Source organism: Vulpes lagopus, chromosome 11, assembly GCF_018345385.1.
Source record: "Vulpes lagopus strain Blue_001 chromosome 11, ASM1834538v1, whole genome shotgun sequence".
Lineage (NCBI taxonomy): Eukaryota > Metazoa > Chordata > Mammalia > Carnivora > Canidae > Vulpes > Vulpes lagopus.
In genome coordinates, this window is record NC_054834.1 from 4,851,331 (window position 1) to 4,872,508 (window position 21,178).

Sequence of the window (21,178 nt, forward strand, 5' to 3'; positions counted from 1 at the left end):
CTACTATGCATATGGTTACATTTTCCTCTTTTGTTAGAGAACAAATAAGCTTTCCTGATATTTGAAGATGGATTTTTAAACATATTTTTGGAATATAAACTTCTCATTGTTTATAAGGAGACAACCAGATTTAATGAGGATATTTTCAGTGGAGTGATAATTGAACACTTCTCTCGTATATTCATTGTGTCCTTGTGTGCCTTGTTGATTTAGACTAATCAGGCTTGCTTTTCACAAGAAGCCTCTCCCTCGCACTGTCTTACCAATTTTTTCTCTACATTTTGCCTTGTGCTTAAAACATTGCGTTGACACCACGACTGTGAAGGTAGTTCATAAACGCGGCCTGACACAGCCTTTGGCGTCACCAGCTATTGCTGACCTCACTGATTCATTTGCTAACACACTCCTTCCACAAAGATTTACTGGGCACCAGACCAGACAGATGAAATTGTTATTATTTGTTCCTTTTAAATTCTGTGACAACTTCCTCTTATTTTTCTTTATTATAGCCACTCTTTCTCAGATTCCCTAGCTGGCATCCTCCTCTTCCTGTGCCACCCATTAAATGTTGGTGTTCTTTTAGACACTTCCTTCGATTCTTCCTTTAATCTGTATATTCTGTTGGAAGATTCCATTCATTCAATAATATCTAGTCATTCATTTCAATTGTCATTTATTCACAAATGACCTCCCCATTCATGACACTGGGACAAATTGTTCTCCAGATCTACGGATACAAATTTCAAACTTTCTACCTACTAACTTCAGAGTTCTGCAATCTTTCTAAGAATGTTTTAAGTATTTACCAAATCAACTTCTTAACTGCTCCTTGCTTTTTGTCTTTATTAATCATTCTGCCAAATTCCAGTGGCTCAAATTGAAAACTTAGCAACATTTGCTGCCACATTTTCCATCATCATCCCAACTGAATCTATTCCCCTCCCATCCATCCCCCCACCCCCACCCTGCCCAGGGTTCTCTGCATGCCCATGGCTTCCCCAGAAGTGTCAGCCACAAGCCACATCTCAGGCCCCCAATTCCTCAGTTCCTCAGGTGCTGTCCTCTGCATAGCTTCCCCTAGGCCAGCTCAGAATTCCTTGAAAGATATGTAGTAACTTTTATCCATATATAATAATCCCTTCATGACTTTTCCTATTTGGAACATTCTCCCAAAATTCAGTTGCCTCCATCCCCCTGAACTTGGATTTCTGTGTCCTCTATTCCTTGTCTGGGCTCTATTCCCTGGCCCTCTGGGAAAACGATGGGGAAGCTAGAGGGCTCACCGAGGGTGATCATGGTCTTACTCTGGTTGCTTCTTAATGCCTAAAATAAGTGTTTCATTATTTTTCCAGTTTCTAAAATTATAACAGAAGGAAAAGTCTGATTTCAGCTACTCCATTAGGACTGGAAGTGGCACCTACTTCCAACTTTTCCTAAATAATATGATTTTATCAAAATAAAATGAATCTACTACTATTACTTAGATTAATGGATTGTAAACATTATCAATTCATTTTTTATAGAAGACGATTCTATTTATTTATGTTTTAATTCTACCCTATTCAATTCTCCTATTGTCAGTTTTAGCTTTCCAGTGGTTACTTTATTATTTTGTGTACTATTATTACATTTCCTATTTTGTACATTGATTTCTCATGGACGTAATAGTCTTATGTTTTAAAGTTTACCTTGTAATCTTCGTACATATAGGTCGTTATTTCCAAATACACACTAAATACCAAAACCTCCTCTTAAACTGATCATGCACATCCCTATGCCCTTTACACTTTCTTGAGAACATTCCTTCTGGAGAGACTGTTGGCACAGCTGCCATCAGGGACTTCACCATGATTTCCTTCCCTCCCTCCTCTGCTCTGCCCTGTGCTATATCTCTTGTTTCTCAGGCCCGTCTTCGTGTTTATCTACACCATTGTTTAAAAACTTATTGAAGAGGGTTCATGGGAACCCTAACCTGCCTCACTCTTGATTGATAATTTGGAAATAATTTTCCATTAGAACTTTAAAAGAACTGATTCATTGGCTTCCAGCTCCCAGTACTGCTATCATACAATTTGGTGTCACTCTGATTTCTATTTCATCCTAAGTGATCTATTTTATCACTTTGATAGAATTTTCTCTGAAAATTCCTGGTGTGTGTACATGCATGTGTAAGCAAATATGTCTTTGATATGCATCCTTTTGCATTCCACTAGACATCTTCTATCAGGTAACTCATTTCCTTCAGTTTTAGGAAACTGCCCTTTTTTTTTTTTTTCTTTTTCTTTACATTCAAGGGTATGAACTTCCAAGTTTATCTTCTAACACTGATCTTTTTATCTCTTTACTCTTTAGCTCTATTCCTACAAGGATATTTCATAGGTATATCCCAATCTTACTAATTACTTTTAGACATAAATTTTTAAAAAGTCTCCCTAAATTTTATTTTATTGTTTAAAGATTTTATTTATTTATTTGAGAGAAAGAGAGAGGGGGAGAGAGAGAGCACAGACAGACAGAGACAGAAGAACAAGGAGGCTCTGTAATCAAGGAATCTCATGACCTGAACTGAAATTCAGTCATGACCTGAACTGAAATCAAGTCAGACACTTAACTGACTGAGCCACCCAAGCATCCCCAAAATTCTTATTAAATTTTAATTGTTTTGAATTCTATTTCTCTACCCTCTTCTCTTTCTTTTAAAGAAGTGTATCTCTCTCTCTGGTATTAGCATATTTCTTTAAATGCCTATGGATCCTTATCTTTTCATTAGCAATTAAAGGGTGAGGTAATTGTAAAGCTCTATTTGGAATTCTGTTTTCTTAGGGTTCATAAACAATAGTATGATGGGCTAGATCCAGTCATATGTGGATCCTGTGGGTACTTATTTTGACCTGTTCAATTTACTCAGAAAAGAACTCTATCTAGTCTTCCACCTGGGATCATAATGATATGGGAGAGCTTGATTTGTGTCATGGAGTCGAAGAATGAATCTCATGCACAACAGAGAATGCATAAAGTGAGGTTTATTAAGTAAAGATACAGAGAAAGCTCTCAGGAGTGAGAAGGGTCCTGATATGGTTGTCACTGGGGGCTTGTAGGGTTGGTCTTTTATTGGAAGAAAACCAGGGATCCTAAGTCCTTTTAACATTATCTACCAATATCACCACTGAGTAAGGACTAGTGATAATATCTTTAATGCCTTACTTCTTCTTTGGGATTTGGTTATTCTTTGTTGGTCACAGATGATTTTCATAAAAAGGACACACTCCCTACTCACACCTAGGGTAGAGTGATCTGGCTTATCTCTGGTTTCCTTACACTTCAGCATTTTTGGGATTCCATGGTCCCCTTCCTAGCCCTGCATAGCCTCATTTGTCCTTAACTCAATAATACTGGCTGTTGGCACTCTGGAAACTGAAAGGGATGCCGAGAGGGAAGGGATTCTACTTTCAGCCTCCAGACGTTGCAGCATTACAATCTCACTTCTATACTCAGGCCTTTCTGATGTCCCTCTTTTTGGACTCTCTTCTTTAGTCTTTCCAGAAAATGCTCGTATAATTTTGATGTTAATCTGTAGCAAGTGAAAATCTCAGTTTAATTGGCAGTAAGCCATAAAGTGAGCAAGAATACCTGGATATTTGGATTCAGAAATTGTGGAAAGAGGAGTTTCTACACATCTAGAGGGATGCATCCTCTCACTGGCTCACATATGTTCCTTCTCTAAAGCAAGCATAGTATCATAACCACCAGGAATCATATACTCATATTCGATCAGGTTAGAAATCCTCACAAAAGAGGGATCTTTTCTACAGAGCTCTTGAAGCAACCAGAAAAAAAGAAAGAAAGAAAGAAAGAAAGAAAGAAAGAAAGAAAGAAAGAAAGAAGAAAGAAAGAAAGAAAGAAAGAAAGAAAGAAAGAAAGAAAGAAAGAAAGAAAGAAAGAAAGAAAGAAAGAAAGAAAGAAAAGGACTTTTTAGGGTGTCAATACTTGTCACTTTGTTTAGAAAGATGGACTTTTCTGATGGATCAAGACTCATTTCCTGACTCACCTCTGTGATAGGAAATAGGGGACATAAGAGTCAACAAATCTCCACTTGCATCCATTTCTATGTACATACAATTTCAAACATATCCTGCTCATAAAAAGAAATTTTACTCTGTGTGTGTGTGTGGGGGGTGTGTGTTCTCCCTCTGGGTGCTAGTTATTCTTTAGTTCCACATATCAGTGCTTAAGTTCTAACGATTAAGCCAGCAATAAATTTGACTACATCCTCAAGCACATCCAGCATGCAGTATGAAAAGAAAACAGGAGGGCTGCCATTAAAGAGAAAACAAAACAAAAATAAAAAAAAAATAAAACAAAAATAAAAAAGGAAGCTATTTGTAAATTGCAGACAGTGGAATCAACACACAGCACTCATCCACAAACATCCATAATTTACACAACCAAAGGTTTGGAAGGGTTCCCTTGGTCAGTCAACTGGGCTTCCCTAGAACAGGTCTCTAAATAAGAATCACTTAGGAAAGTTTGTGTGCAATATCAGAAAATTCTACTCAGATTGAGTGAAAAAAAAAAAGCCCCTCATCCTTTGCTAATTTATTCATAAAATTACAATGTAATATAGTCACAGGAATGATTTGATCTCAGCTCTGCTCAGCCTTCTTGGAAGCCAGCACTACACTCAGGCTGACCTCTCCTGATCTGAGGAGCTCTCACTCTGAGACCACACAGCCGGAGAGTAACAGGTTTTCTTCTTCTTCAGTCACCAGAGAAAATGGCATATAGTCAGTGTCCCTCTCCTCCCTCAGTGGGTTCTAAGGTGGAGGAAATGTTCAGTGGTGTCACTGGGGGATGCCCCAGGACGGTAACCCATTGGAATCCCAGCTGTGCTTTCTAGTCCCTACTGGCTTAGCTGGCACTTACTTTAACTTTTGAGAAATAATTTGTAATGTGTGACACTGCTAAGGCCAAAATAAAAAAAAAATCAAATTTTATAATTATGTATTGTGTTTTATTACAAAAAAAATATTTAGACATACACAGAAGCAGCATTAAACTCACCCACATTTTCATCTCTGGACCCTAGAACTCAATTTATCACAACATGTATTTAATTTGCCTTCTTTCTCATTTTTCATTTTCTTTTCTCTCTTTACTTTATCACCCCCCCCCCCTTTTTGGATGAAGCATCGTAAGGTAAATAAAAGACCTACATTATTTCATGTCCATACACATCAGTATGCATTTTGAGAAACAAAACCAAAATGTATACATTCTCACATTTATATTATAAATGGGTTTCTGAGGTTTTTTTTAAAAACTACTCTGAGTCCTTTTTATTAAAAATTAAGATTTCAATACCAATTTCAATAAGGTACTACAGTATGGTTGAATTTTAATCTACTATCATGTTTATCATTTTCTATTTGTCTCATCTGCCCTTTCACCCATTGTCCCTCTTCCTACCTTTTGGAGATTAAATTGGTGTTTTTGTATGACTCCATTATGTCCACTATTGTGTTACTCATTATAGATATTTTAAGAAGATTTTCTAGGATTTAAATTATATAGCTTATCACAGTATTCCTTCAAAAAATATACACTTCACCTATAGTGAGAGAAACAAACAATGTTATATTTTTATTTTGTCTATGTCATGTTTTGTTTTATTTCCAAATTTTATACAACTATACATCTCATATATTTATGTTACTACATAAGTTACAATTTTTTTCTTTATACTCAATTATCTTTTCAAATGATAAAAATATTAAACATCTCTCTTATATTTACCTTCATATTTGCAAATCATATCTGTCTGATATATTGCAAATAATATGTGGATAAGGGACTTAGCCTCTGAATATATATATATATATATATATATATAACATATATATTTTTTAAAAGCTCTTACAGCTAAACAATTAAAATACTGAAAATAGAAGTTAGTCAAAGGATCTGAATAGATACTTCTCCAAAGAAGATATACAAATAGTCAATAAGCACTTTAAGATGCTCAACATCATGGGCAGCCCCAGTGGCTCAGCGGTTTAGTGCCACCTTCAGCCAGAGCCTGATCCTGGAGACCTGGGATTGAGTCCTACGTCGGACTCCCTGCATGGAGCCTGCTTCTCCCTCTGCCTGTGTCTCTGCCTCTCTCTCACTCTGTCTCTCATGAATAAATAAATAAAATTTATTAAAAAAAAGATGTTCAACATCATTAGCTCTTAGTGCAATGCAAGTCAAAATCAGAGGACACTATTGCATACATAGTAGGATGAATATAACATATACAATATAATAAAAAAGATAAGAAAAGTTAGAGTACATGTGAAGAAGTTGGAACTCTTCTATGATGCTGATATATTATGTTACAATAGGATTTAGAAATTCCACTCCTAATTATATATCCAAGAGAAATGTAAAAATGTCCACATATAATTTGTACGTGAATGTTCATAATAGCATTATTTGTAATATGCAAGAAGCAAAACAACTCAAATGCCCATCAGTTGGTGGACGGATAAATAGTATGTAGTATAATCCATACAATATAACAAAAAGAACATTAGGCAACAAAAAGAAACACACTACAGCATAAATTACTTGAAATATGATTCTATTTATATGAGATGGCCAAAGTAAGCAAATCTATAGAAATGGAAAGCAACCTAATGATTGCAAGGTCTGGGCTGTGGCATGTATTGGGGAGAGATGGAGCTTGATCGCTAATAATTGCGACTATTTTGGAGGAGAATGGTGAAATTTCTAAAATTAGATTATGGTTTTGATCACATAACTGTAAATATACTGAAATATAATAGTTATATAGTGAGTTGTACTTTAAATGAACAAGTTGTATATTACATGATTTATTTCTCAATGGAGTTCTTTTTTTTTAAAAAAAAAAAAGAGTATTCCATAATGACACTCAGTGCTCAATAGTCTCGTGGAACTGAACACAGTAGGTAACTAGATGTTTTCCTACTGCATAACATGAATTTGCAATTATTTAGCTGGAAATAGAGACATCCTCATCGTCTGGGATTCCCTTCAACACAGCCAATTTCATGTTCTGGTATTTGCATCCTAAATCACAGTTACCTCTTTTAAATATACTCTCTTTGTTGCAAAATATAGAAATCCAATTCAAGCTTGTCTAAAGAAGCTTGGAAATTTATCTGCTTATGTAAGTGAAAACATCAACAGAAGTCGACGTGGCTTCCACCTGTGTTCATTGGGTTTCTGCGTGTTTAGTTTCTCCCAGGTAAGCCCTGCTCCACTGGAAACCCACAACTACTAAACTTCACAAAAACAGCAATGAAAGACTTTTCTACTCAAATTCTCTGGTAAATAAATTCCTAGTAGGGCTGCATGTAGTTACTTACCCATCTCTCAATCAGAAATTTTAAAAGTGTGGAGGGCGAGGGAACATATCTTTGTCAACAGGTGAGATTTAGAAAAGCCAATTAATTACATTCTTCCTTCTTTCTACTAATAGTTTGGAATCAATTGAAATATAAGATATAGGGATCATAAAAACAGAGCAAAATATCAGCTTAATTAACAGTACAGTTAATTGGAGAATGGGGCTTAGATATGTGGCTTCATAAAACTGTGTAGAACAAATAACTGAATTGGGAAGTCACTTCCACGTGGGAGAGGATTTATGCACTGCTCTGAAAAAAGGACCTCTCAGCACTATTTTACCTCCACTAATCATCCCACCGAATTTTGTCCATCTTTGGGGAGGAGAGAGGGAACAAAGAAAATTGAAAATAACTATCTTTGTACCTTTATCTTCTGAGAAGGGAAGTAAGATGAAGAGGTTTGGTAAGCTCCCCCCATAGTGTGGAAGGGAAAAAAAAATAAGTACATTTATGTACAATTAGTCCTAAGCTAAGGGACACATAAGCGTGGTGAACATGCATGCATACACATAACTGTAATTATGTCTTTTGTTTTTTTCTGCACTTACACAAAAAAATGTTGGGCATCACTGTTGCCTATCCCTTTGAGTGGCTGTTCTGAAGGAAATGTTTGAATCTGGCAAAAATAACTAACATTGAGTAGAGTTTTATTGGTTACATGGATGATACTTTGATGTATATTACTGTGTCTTAAACCCATGACAAGACTTTAATTTGACTAAATCAAATAATTATGATGAAGTGATGAAGTATCATCATAGCACAGTACAATAATGCTGATTTAAATGGAATTATAGGAACCTCAGAATTAAAACTCATCTATGCTGCAATATTTTAGAAAGGTGATTAACTTTGTAATGAGGCCCATTTAAATAGTTTAAATGCCTTTGAAATTAAAGTACATTTTCCACTTTAGAAATAACTAGTTCTTTAAATATTATTAATTATAAACTAGCCATTAATTTAAAATGAACACTAGGTTAAAGATATTATTGTATTCATTGTTATTTTATCTTCTGATGTCACAAATGTGTTGAAATACTAATGATAGTGATTTTCCCCATTCTTAAAGCACATAAACTACTAAAGGATTATAAAAAAAATACATAAACAGGTAAAACAAATTTTATAGGTGTGTTTCTTTCTGAAAAATAAATACATATAATTTAGGTACCAAATGAATATCTTAATTGAAATAAAACTTAATGGATAAAATGTCTGTGACTTCATACTTTAAAACAGTTACAAGTCGTCATACCTATAAGTAATTAAGTTTTGACACAAAGGAATTCAATAAATCTATGCCCTCAGCCAGTTCAATAACTTATGATTTTCACTGTACAGTTAATTCAATGTCAATTATTAAAAAACTAGTGATTGAAAGAAAAATATCCCCAATTTCACATCACAAATATTTTTAATATGGAATTCAATTAAACTTTCTAAATTTAGAAAACTACAAAAATATTTAAAATGTGATCTATGAAATTAAAAAAAGAAAAACCTGCTAAAATTTTCTCAAATGTCAAGTGGTGACAGCACTACAAAAAAGATTCTAAGTTCCCCACTTAATTTATGCCATTATTGATTCATTTTTTTATAATTAATATATTTTAGTTATTAAAGAAGGACATATAGACTATTTCTCAGGCCTTAATCACATACATGGGCTAACTCCATGACACACAATCTCAGCATATATATAATCCATTTCTGCTCTCAGTTTTCAACATGCTGCTTTCATTTCTCCTTTTCTATCCCTCCTTCTTATGTCAACTTTATATTACTAAGTAATAACAATAACAGGACCCTTAATATTCCCCATTTGCACAGGACTTCAAGGTAGTTTACATAGTTTAATCATTGGTACAGCATTCCATACTAGAAAAAAATTCATAGTCTTATAGGACAAACTATAAGTTAAAGAACTGTATGGCTCCCCTAACCAGAGAACTAGAAAGTTTTGGGTTGAGTCCTATGACCTTTCATATCTGTACCCACATTCAGGGTTCTTTCCATGGCAAGTCCTGTTTTTCCTTCTTAAATGTAATGGAAACATTGTAACATCTAAACCTTAAAGCACCCACTCTCCTAGTTTAACCTAATTTCAGCAAATTAACTATACGAGAGACGAGGTAAAAATTATGGATGTTTTAAATAAACATAAGTAAATAAACATTAATAAATAATAAACTTTGCTGAGTTTTCAGCAATGACTAGAAAACACTTGGTCTGGGGTTTGTTATAATAGATGAATCACAATGAGGAAGTGAGGGTACAGTTTCTAGAGTTAGTCTTAGACATAGACAAATAGGAAGAAGACTAGTAAAAGAAAAAAGATATGAGAACTGGGATAGGTGAAGAGAATTTTAGTAACACACATAGCTATTTGGTATGTCTACTAAAGCAGATGGATTAATACCCAAGATTCTCAGCTAATTTGAAAATGAGTTCACGGACATATTCTTGAAGACATTTGGAGAAACTTGGTAAAACTTAGAAGTTCTAGAAGTTTGAAGTTTGACAAATAATTATTACACTTTGAAAAGTTGGATGAAGATTCTGCTTACTGCTGCTGTGTAGCATAATATTGCCTTCCTTTCTAAGGAACACATCATTAAAGTTGAAAGATGATTCCTTAGAGGAGGAGGTGAATATAGACCCACAAAGAACAAATCATGTCAGACTAGGCATTTGTGGACAAGATTTAGAAAAGTGCAAGATCAAAGTGATGGATTAGTAGCTGATTGAAAAACTCAACCCAAAGAAATGATTAATGGATGGATGTCAATGTGTAAAGGTGGTTTCCAGTAGGGTGCCACTGGCTTTATCCTTGGCTATGTCCTTTTCAAAATTTTATCAATCATTTGGAAAAAAATATATAAAAGGCATAAGTAGTAGCAAGGATATATAGCAACTGTGTTAAATGACTAATTAAATAATAGAGGATTTAGATGATTCCTTTACAAAAATCAATTCAGAATACACCTGGAAAATGAGCAAATACATAATCTTCAAAATATAAAAGAGCAATTATTTAAAATGAAGGGAATAGCAGCCCTATTCAATTCTACAGTGACCCTAAGGATGCCTAGACATCTGCAATTAGTTTGTGAGGCACATTTTAAAAGACAAAACACAAATTAAATAGAGCACACTGAAAGGAGAACAAAGAGGGGACTATGCTGTGTGAAAATATAGTTTTAATAACCAGAGATTTTTTTTCAAGCAATATTATTGGCTCACAGCAGGAGATATGTTGAGATATGATATATGTTGATGGCTTATAAGATGGCTTGTATTTATTGTGTGGTAATGTGTGTTGACTGAAGGAAGAATGGTACCTGGAAACTACTGGAAGATAGATTTATATTCCAGTAGCTGATGAGTAGAAAAATCAGTGAACAGATTCATTAGGCCGTAAGACCGCATATATTGCTTTTGTTCATATGGAGGCTTAATGACCATTTGGTCTGGAATGGTGAATATAGGGATCATCAGCTGCAAGATTGAATTTCTAAGTGTTTTTCAAATATCATTTCTAATAAGCAAACCCCAGTCACATATAAAAATGAAATATAAAAAGCAGATAGAAATAGCTATTGAGTTTATCAAAGGTTATATATATATGATATATAAATTCAAAATTATTTAAAAAATATTTTAATATATTCAAAAATATTTTCTTCCTCTTCCAGAGAAGATTGAGAAGACAACTAAGTTTATGAGAGTTGTATTTCCAACCTCCCATCAGCATGACCCCAAGAGAGTTTGGCTATTCAGAACATAAAGTAGCATTGATTCTCCAAATTTGAAAGGACAACAAACACACTGAGAAGTCTATCCAGTCCCCACAGAGGGCAGATTCTCAAAGACCTTCTCAGACACAGCAAAATAAGATGGTGAAAAGGAAGGACATCTCCAAAAGTAGAGCCAATGGCTGTAGAGGAGGAGGCCTAAACAACATCCATCCTAAACGTAAGAGCTTCTCAAAATATCCATCCAGCAGGTTTAGGGGATTACTACAGACCAGGGATAGCTGGCTGCTTCCAATTGTTCTTTTTTCTGATGAGAGTTTTTATCGCAGTTCCATTGTTTCTTGTTATTCCACTGAATACGGAGAGTGTGGGGAGGCATTTAACTTGGTTTTAGTTCATAGGTCTCCTCATCAAGAAGACACAGCTCCAGCCCAGACGCAGAGACGGCTACATGGCTGTGATGGACGATGTTATTAGGATTTGGGCTTGATGCTTTCGATGAGGGAGTGCATATGCCCTGTGAGGGGAGGAAGAAAGCAAAAGTGATGTCTAGAAGATAGACCCTGCTGTGTTGTGAAGCCAAATTATTCTTTGCCCCTCACCAGGGTAGAAAGACACTTCTCCATCTTACTGACATCAGTGCTAGCCTCCTGACTTCCCCAGTCAATAAAAAGAAGTAGAAGGGACACATTTGTCCCCGGCAGAAATTGACAAGCACCGTTGTCCCTCTGCTCTAGGCTGAAGCCGCTTCATCAGCTTGTGCCCATGTCAAAAGGATGTGGAACAAAGCTGCAGCTCATCCGTTAATAGATAAGCACTCCAATCTCTAAGAGAAGAGAATCTTCTTTTAAGAGGCCAGTTAGCTTCAACCTAACAGAAGCTATGAAACAGAGCAGCTGGCCCCATAAGATGTATCCTGGGATGCTAGGCTATACAAGGCCCCACTCTGAGCAAACAAGACAGCTGGTTATTTACATACTTTTAAAAATAAAAGAAAAAGAAAAATGAATACAATAACCCATTTGCTGATTTATAAGAAGTAGAAACAATGTTCTTAAGATTATGCTCTGTTGTCTGAGAGATGGATTATCTCTGCTGAATTCTGTTAACATGCCAAGTAAAGTAAGAATTGTTAGCTGTAAAATTCTTTCAATTAAAGACTATCTTCATCTGACATGTAAATATCTAGTTTTGACGTATGTGGCCATAATTGGGTTAAATTTGATCAATTAAATCCTAACGGTATTTTCTAACAATCTGAAGAGTGTAATTTAACCTCAAAACCAATGTCATGAAGCGAATTCTATTTATTAAAAATATATTCATCTCTAGAATAAGAGAATAGCTTTCCAGAGAATAGAAACTAGAATGAGATATATTTATTTTGTGAATGCTATAACACAGAACTATCTGTTAAACAATGATTTTGGAGAACATCTTTCTCTTTTGACTTTTCAAATCCAAAGATCACTGCTCAAGCCAAATATTTCATTTTTAAATGTTTTTATTTGAATGTAGTTGACGTCCAATGTTACATTAGTTTCAGGTGTTCAACATAGTGATTCCACAAGTTTATATGTTAAGCTACGCTCACCGCATGTGTAGCTCCAGTTGTCACCGTGCACTACTGTTACAACACCACTGGCTCTATTCCTTATAGTGTGCCTTCGATTGTCATGACTTATTCACTCCGAATCTCCCACTCCCTGACACCCATTATGCCCTTCCTGGCAACCACTAGTTTGTTCTTTCTATTTACAGATCTGATTTTGCTTTTTTTATTTATTTATTTTTTATTTTTTAGATTCTACATGTGAGTGAAATTTTGTGGTATTTGTCTCTCTGTCTAACTTATTTCACTTAGCATAATACTCTTTAAATCCATTCATGTTGTTACACATGGCACAATATCATCTGTTTTTTATGGAAGTCAAATATCCTATTGTATAGATAGATGATAGATGATCGATCGATAAAGAGATAATTACACATTCCTTATCCATTCATCTATCAGTGGACACTGAGGTTGCTTCCACATCTAGACTATTGTAAATAACACTGCCACGGTACACATATGTTTTCAAATTAGTGTTTTTGTTTTTCTTTGGGTAAATGCCCAATAGAGAAATTATTGGATCACATGGTAGTTCCGTTTTTTAAATTTTCTGAGGAACCTCCATACTGTTTTCCACAGTGGCTGTACCAATCTACATTCCCACAAAATGGGTACGAGGGTTCTTTTATCTCCACATCCTCGCCAACACTTGTTATTTCTTGTTTTTGATTCTAGCCCTTTCTACAGGTATAAAGTCATATCTTACTGTGGTTTTTGATTTTCAATTTTCCTGATGTTTAGTGATGTTGAGCATCTTGTCATGTGTCTGTTGACCATCTGCATGTCTTCTTATCTACAGAAAAGAAGAGGAACAGATTAAAATTTCCAAATATATATTTCATTGACCTCTAAGTTCTCTGGGTATTTCTTTGCCTATCAAACCAAATGTTGAGGTGGCATATGGCACTCCACAGCAATTTTTTTTTGTAAGTTTTTCTTATGGCTATGCATGGCCTGTGACTAAGTCATGACTAGTGGAAAGTGAAGTTCTGTGTGTAATTTCCAAGAGTGTTCTTAATGCTGCTTGGAATGTGGATATGAAACCTTAAGCTTAAACTGATAAAAAAGCAGCCCAAACTCAAGGTAAGGTGGAGAAGAAAGTGGGAAGAAATGTAGGAAGCTGGTTTTTTTTTAGTATTCCATGGAGCAAAATCAAACTTGCCCTCAGTTGCTTCCTGCTCATATTGTAAATGACAGAAAAATTAACTACCATAGTTGTTTTGACTGTTGGCCACACCAGGCTTTAGCTAATGCTAACTTATATGGCTACTGTCTTAGCCCCTCTGGGCTTTTATAACAAAATACCATAGATCAGGTGGCTTATGAAACAACAGACATTTATTTCTCACAGTTCTGGGGGTTAAAAGTCCAAGATCAGCTCTGGCAGAGTCAGTGTGTGGTGGGAGCCGGCTTCCTTGTCCTGAGAAGATTGTCCTCTTGCTGTGTCCTCACAGGCAGAAGGGACCAAGGGAGCTCTTAGGTTTCTTACAAGGGCAGGAATCCTATTATTATTTATTTATTTATTTTTTTTAGGAATCCTATTAATGAGGGCTCCACCATCATTACCATTATCATCTCCCAAAGACCCCCTATCTCCAAATCCCATCACAGTAGGGGTTAGGATTTCACATATGAATGGGGGGAGGGAGACCAAATCTTCATTCTATTGCAGCAACTTAACATAGTTTCCAATAATTTTCTTTGGAAAAATTCTAAGATTATTTTAAGCAAATCTGAAGGTTGGAAAATTATGATCTAAGTTGTAATATTTGACTGATCAAAAAGCTTGTGAAATTATTTTTATTTGTTTTTGCTGAGTTTTAATTTACAAGGATATCATTTTCAAAATAGGTATATTGTGTTTCAAAGGTTTTATTTTTTCAATATATTCTTCACTAAAGAAATCATTTCTAGTTTCTTCAAGATAACTTTATTTAACTAATCTTTATGTAAATATACAGTTTGTTGTTCTAATAATATTTAAGATATTTCTCAAACACTTCAAGTCACCCAATGTGTGTTTGTATTTTCAATTTATTGATATTTTTTCTTTCTTGTACTAAGTTAGCATCCACAGTAATAAATAGCAAAGTGATCACCTTCCTCATTGTCATTCTGTTTTCTCCAGCAAGATTCATAATTTTTCTCCTATTTCTAATTTCCCTTCTCTCTTTGTATTATCAACTTCTTTGATGCTATTTGTACCAACTTTTAATTTATAACTCATGAATTTAATTAGAGCAACAGATTATCTTTGAGATCAACAAGATATTGAATTGGGCTCATTCCAGGAGTAATTTAGCCCTATTTCATTATAGGCTTCCCTACCTGAAAGCAAAACTACACCTGACTGGTGTGGTTTTCAAAGTTAATTGTCAAGTCATTATTAAGTATTATATTTGGCTTAGTCATTTAATAAGTATTTATTTAATTTATTATTTTTTCAATGTATATACATCAATGGAATTTGTGAAAGTTTTCATAATTGTACTGTTCTAGAAAAATTTTAATGTTACAGTTAGAAATAAAGTGCTTTTTTAGGTGACAGCAAGTACACTTTAAAGTATTTCATGAATGGTATTCAGACTAATCTGAGCATCAGAAGAAATCAGAATTTTCTTACAGGACTTCTAAAGTCACTCAAAATAGGATTTTTACTTTGAATAATAGCATAGGTTGTTTAAATATACATTAGAATCTACATATCTGAAGGATAGGCACTCTTCTGAATTTGGATGCTGAAAAAAGTACTAAGAATAATTCATCCCAGGTAGATTTTTAGGATAGAGTTGGAAAGAACTGGATAGATGTTAATAATAGCTAGAAAGACAAATTGTGAATAAGGAGATTGATATTTAGTTGTAAAGAAAATAGAAATGTGGCAAAATAAGAAGAGTCCAGTAGAGAGCACACCTTCTGGTCATAATGCCCTGCTGTTTTCCTGTCCTAACCTTCTCCAGCTGTCTTTCCCTCTCACCCAGGGGATGATATCACAGCCTGCTCAGGTCAGATTCTGGAAATACCATGACTGCTCTAAGGCTGAAGGTAGCTGGTCAGCACCACTCCCCACAGAGGAAAGCCACTTTTCTTGACATTTTTCTTCTTCTCCTTCTGATGCTCAACATCTTTCTTTCCTCAGGCCCCTGTGCCTAGCTCTCAGCTTTTCTGGAGGACACCTGGTTGATGGAGGTATGTGGAGTATAGGGGCTGATATACAGCTTGAGCTCCATTCCACCCTCACCCTCTGTGTCCTCCCTGGGCCGATAACTGTACTGGGCAAAATGACCTTTCCTGATTCCAACTTAGACTTGTTTGTGGAGGCCCTGACCAGCCCTCGGTAACCCTGTCAGTCACCCACTATTTAGCCCTGGTCAGTGTGTTTCTCTAGGAACAGAATCTACTGTTTACCAGGGTGCCTGGGTGGCTCAGTTGGTAAGCATCAGACTCCTGATTCGGCTCAGATCATGATCTCTTGGGTCTTGAGATCTATCTCCCTCGGGCTCTGTGCTCAGCATGGAGTCTGCCTAGGAGTCTCTGCCTCTCCCTCTCCCTGTGCCCCTCCTCCTGCTGGTGCACATTCTCTCTTTCTCTCCCCCCCCACCCCCCAATAGACAAATAAAACCCTTTAAAAAAAGAATCCACTGTTTCCCTTTGCCTTCATTTTGGCTATTCTGTAATTTCACACCCTTTGTCTCTCCCATAATCTCTGCTTTGAGTTTGTGAAACAGTACACCCATCCAGTTCCTAAAACTATAACTCTTTAGATCCTTTATTCCTGAAATTAGGTTGGGTAGGCAATCCAGCTGTCTAACATAACCATGGACAAGTTACCTAATCAGTTTTAACCACCTCTATTTTGCCTCTGGAAAATGCGAAAGGTACTCCGGCTCCTGAGGTATTGTCAGGATTAAATTATTTAGTCTCTGTAGAGAACAATGCCTTATTCTTAAGAAGTATTCAAAAGTGCTGGATTATACCCACCAACATCGTTATCATTTGCTGTTTACCCTGCCTGAAATTTATTTCTATGAATCTCTACACTCACCCATTTGCCCAGTTATTTAAACTACTATTGATTAAGAGTATTTATTTGGTGGGATTCAGACATGTAAATGTGAAGGCACTAGACCAACTATTTTGGTGTATATATGCCTAATTTTGCCCAACCAGTTGATTTGTATATTTGTCATCAACTTTCTTAAACCAAATAAGAGCTGGTTATGTGAAAATGTAGGAAAAGAATAGAAATGTTTTGTTTTCTTTTTACTTGGCACCAAAAACTTCAGAAAACTTATTTTAAAAGGGGGACATATTTCTTATACTTTAAAAGTTACTAACTGGCACCATAGTTTTAAAATAAATTTTAATGTCAGTTTGAAAACTGAATCCTTTCTTGATAATTAAGCCAAGGAAACATCATCCAGAGCTATATGATGTGAATAGTTAAGCTTCACTATTTTCAGTCTGAGAGTCCAGTTATTTACTTAGATTTTGGTTATCATTACCAAATTACTGATTCATTCAGAATACCATGCATTATTACTTCATTATTTCAGAGAAATTTATGAGTCTTGATACTCTCTGCATTCAATCTCCTATTTCATTTCTTTCTATAGTTTTGCATGTATCAGGCTTTAGCTCAGTATAGTGATATTTTAAAGTTTCATAATATATTTATGATTAAATCAAATTGGTGACTTAAAATATAATTTAATTCATTATGCTGCATAAAGCTAAAAATAAAGGGCAAATTGCTGATTCTTATCTGGTAAGAGAAAATGCAGAAAAACTCAACAGAGTAAAGAAAACAAGAAATTACTTTTATTGAGAACAAATAGAATTTACCTTTAACAATGCTATTTTCAAAAGTATTCTTCCTTCTTGATCCATCACATTCATTTGTGCTCTTCCTTGCTACTTGATTTCATCATACATCATTATTCAACAGATACATTAGCCAAATACAAGAGAAGTCAGAGTTTCTTTTCAGTGCTTTTTAAGAGATGCCACTTACCATGATTTATGTCACGAAATGGGAAAGGGCTGATAATGATCCAGATCGAGTAGAATAGCAGAGCAGGTGGGGAGGGTGGGTTCTTTAGCTCTGTAATAGGAAAATGCAGAGGAATAGAGTTCATTCAGTTCATAATGCCACAAAAATAAAAAAATAAATAAAAAACAACTCTGAGAGGTAGGCCACTGATTATCCTCAGAGATTCAGAAGAGCATTTCAATATCTGTGTCTCTAAATCCATGAATCAGTAGCATTCAAAAATCTAACCAGAAGGTCAGGCAGTGGTTACCAGGATTAGCACTGTCCAGGTGACAAGACCTCAGACACTAAACAGAAGTGAAGGAAAAATGTCCTGCCAATAGCAATAGGAAATGAGGAGAGGAATGTGTGGCAAGAAGTCAAGACACTGCAAGACTCAGAGAATAAAAAAGGAAACCAATGTCTAGAAAAGGATTAAATTTATGGGTTGCATCTTCTAAATAAGGCAAGAATTGTTGCTGAAGTTCACAAGGGATAGGCATGAAGATAAATGCGTCACCAAGCCCATAGGGCTGGCTGCACTTCCTTGTGGATCATTTCTACAGATTCTGGTCGCTAGACCCTAATGTGCGATGCCACGTTAATCTCATTATGAACTCTTGGGCACACTTGACCTTTTGCCAATGCTCAGCTTTCCCTCAGTGATGTTTTTGCTGTTCTGTGTCTTTTCATTTTCTATAAATTCTCCGTCAAATGTACCAACTAACTTTTTTTTTTTTAATTCTGAAAAGAATGGTCCTGCTATACCACAACAAGTACTTCCCTAAATTCTATGTGATTTTTCCATTTAATGAAACCATCTTATTTCAAACATGTACTGCTCTCAATTTGATTTTTTTTTATTCTCTAATTCAGATTTTTAAAGTTGAATTACAAATATTTTCAAAGGCTCGGGATTTAGGTAAGTATTTCTGAAATAGTAATAATTAGCCCTTTATTCATAAAAAGAATAGCAAGTATACCTTAAGATAGAGTTTTATCTCTACTAGGCTACATAACATTTCATACATATATATCTCTTATAAAGATATAATATAAAGTTTACAGGGTGCCTGGGTGACTCAGTTGGTAAGTGGCTGCCTTCTGCTCAGGTCATGATCTCGGGGTTCTGGGATCGAGTCCCATATGAGGCTTCCTGCTCACCAGAGTCTGCTCCTCCCTCTCCCTCTGCCCCTCCTCACTGCTTATTCTTTTTCCTCTTTCTCTCTCAAATAAATAAATAGAATATTTACCAAAAAACGATATAATAGAGTTTATATTAAAATGTATAACTGAGTGAACCTTAAATTTTGTTGTATTTTTAGATGTTATCATTTCTGGTCATTTTATTTACTCACGAGCATTGACTGCCCTCTATATCATGGAATGTAGTCCATGAACAGTGTTCAAGATGTGCTGTCTCTTCTGGGAATATGAAAATAAATCTCCTCATGCCCACACATTCCCAGTTGGCTCCTATTTCTGATGGTGGCTAAGCCTATGGAGGATATGGAGGGAGAATGCTTATTCCTAGATCTGTGGTATGTTTGTCTGAACGCTAACTTCAAACAAAATCTAATGTTTGGATACAAAATGTGTAACAGTTTTTACATATCAGAAATTCTTTTAATCGTATTTATTTCATTTGAAAATCAAAGTGCTGAGTAGCTCATCAGATCTGTTTTAAAACAGCACTTAGTGTATAGCAGCAATGCATTATCAAGAAAGACCATTTAGGGATAAAAAGGTAATTACACACAAAGAGGACAACAGGCTATAAACCCACCTCCTCATCTTGATTATCAAATTGGATAACAAATACCTAGTCTTTTCTATGCATCAATTCATACATATGTCAAAAAAATAGTTGATATTTTATGATTTATACTGTGTAATATATATGACCAGCAATTTATTATTAAAATGATTTCTTTCCACATTCAATATTTATAAAACACAGGATGTTTTAGAGTAATATTGTCATTAATTACTATTATTATATTTTTAGAATTTTAAGTTCTAAAGGGGGAAAGAATGGATTATGATGTGAAGCCTAGAGTTTACTAAAGATCACAAATGATGAGTCATTTATTTAGCTTGTGTTTAGTTCATATCTAATAAAATTTCAACAGGAATATTTAAAACCATTTTTGTAAAAGATACTGTAAATATTTTGGGAAATTTTTGTTAGATATTTCACTGAGTTATAGAATTTAAAGTGAGCAAGAATTATAAAAGAGAAGATTTCTTTAGAAAGTCACAAAGTTGAACTTATTTGGGAAAAAACTTTTATTCTTTTCTTCATTTAAGCTTCAAAAACTAACAGGTACAAAGTTATATCCTATCTACTGGGGGTTGGAATAAGATGAACTTATGTGATTCAAAGGAACCACAAAATAATCCTGTTAGACACAGGGATGTAAATGAAATCAGATGTCAAATGTTTGTAGAAAGCACATTGAATTTTATCAGAAAGAAACAAAGAAATGAAGGAAGGAAAGAGGAAAGGAAGGGAGGGGAGAAGGAGAGATGACTAGGAAGGCAGGAAGATGGAAGATTTGAAGAAATGTGATTTTTGACTAGAATTTTTCTTTTTTATTTCATGTAACTAATATGTACCAGTCCAAATCCTTGGATTCTGTGAAAATGATTAACATCACAATGTTTTAATAGAACCAATTGGTTCTACTTAACCTTCATCATGTGACACCAGAGTTGTAGAGTGATGGCTTGAGAAAGGCCACACCATAGTGTCATTTGTAGCATCCTGAGGAGCATAAAAATCAAGCTTCCAGTTATGGGAGGAATAAGTCATAGGAATAAAAGGCACAGCATAGAGAATGTAGTCAGTGGTGTTGTAATCATGTTGTATGGTGATCAGTGGTAGCTACACTCACGGTGAGCACAGCATAGCATATAAGATTCTTGAATCATTTTATACACCTGAAAATAATGTAACATTGTGTATCAACTATATTAAAATTACAAAAAAAAAAAGGAAAATAAAAGAAGAATTTCAAAAAGAAAAAAAAAATCTATGTATTCCAGAGAAGATTCCAACAGAGCTTACATCTGTGCCATAGCTCTTAAAATCAGACCCAGGCACAAATTTGACATAATTTAGTGAACACAGTCCACTTATTTATATATTAGTAATCTTGTCTTCACATGTTTAATACTTATCACTTAGTCCCAAATATTTCCTCTCAAAATTAATCAAAGTGTTATTTAGGAGAGTGTATCTTTTTACCTTATTATTTTTTTAAATTTTCTTATCTTTGTGGTGATAAAATCCATTTTTATTCATTGTGGTTAGATATACTGAACTGCATAGTTTCTG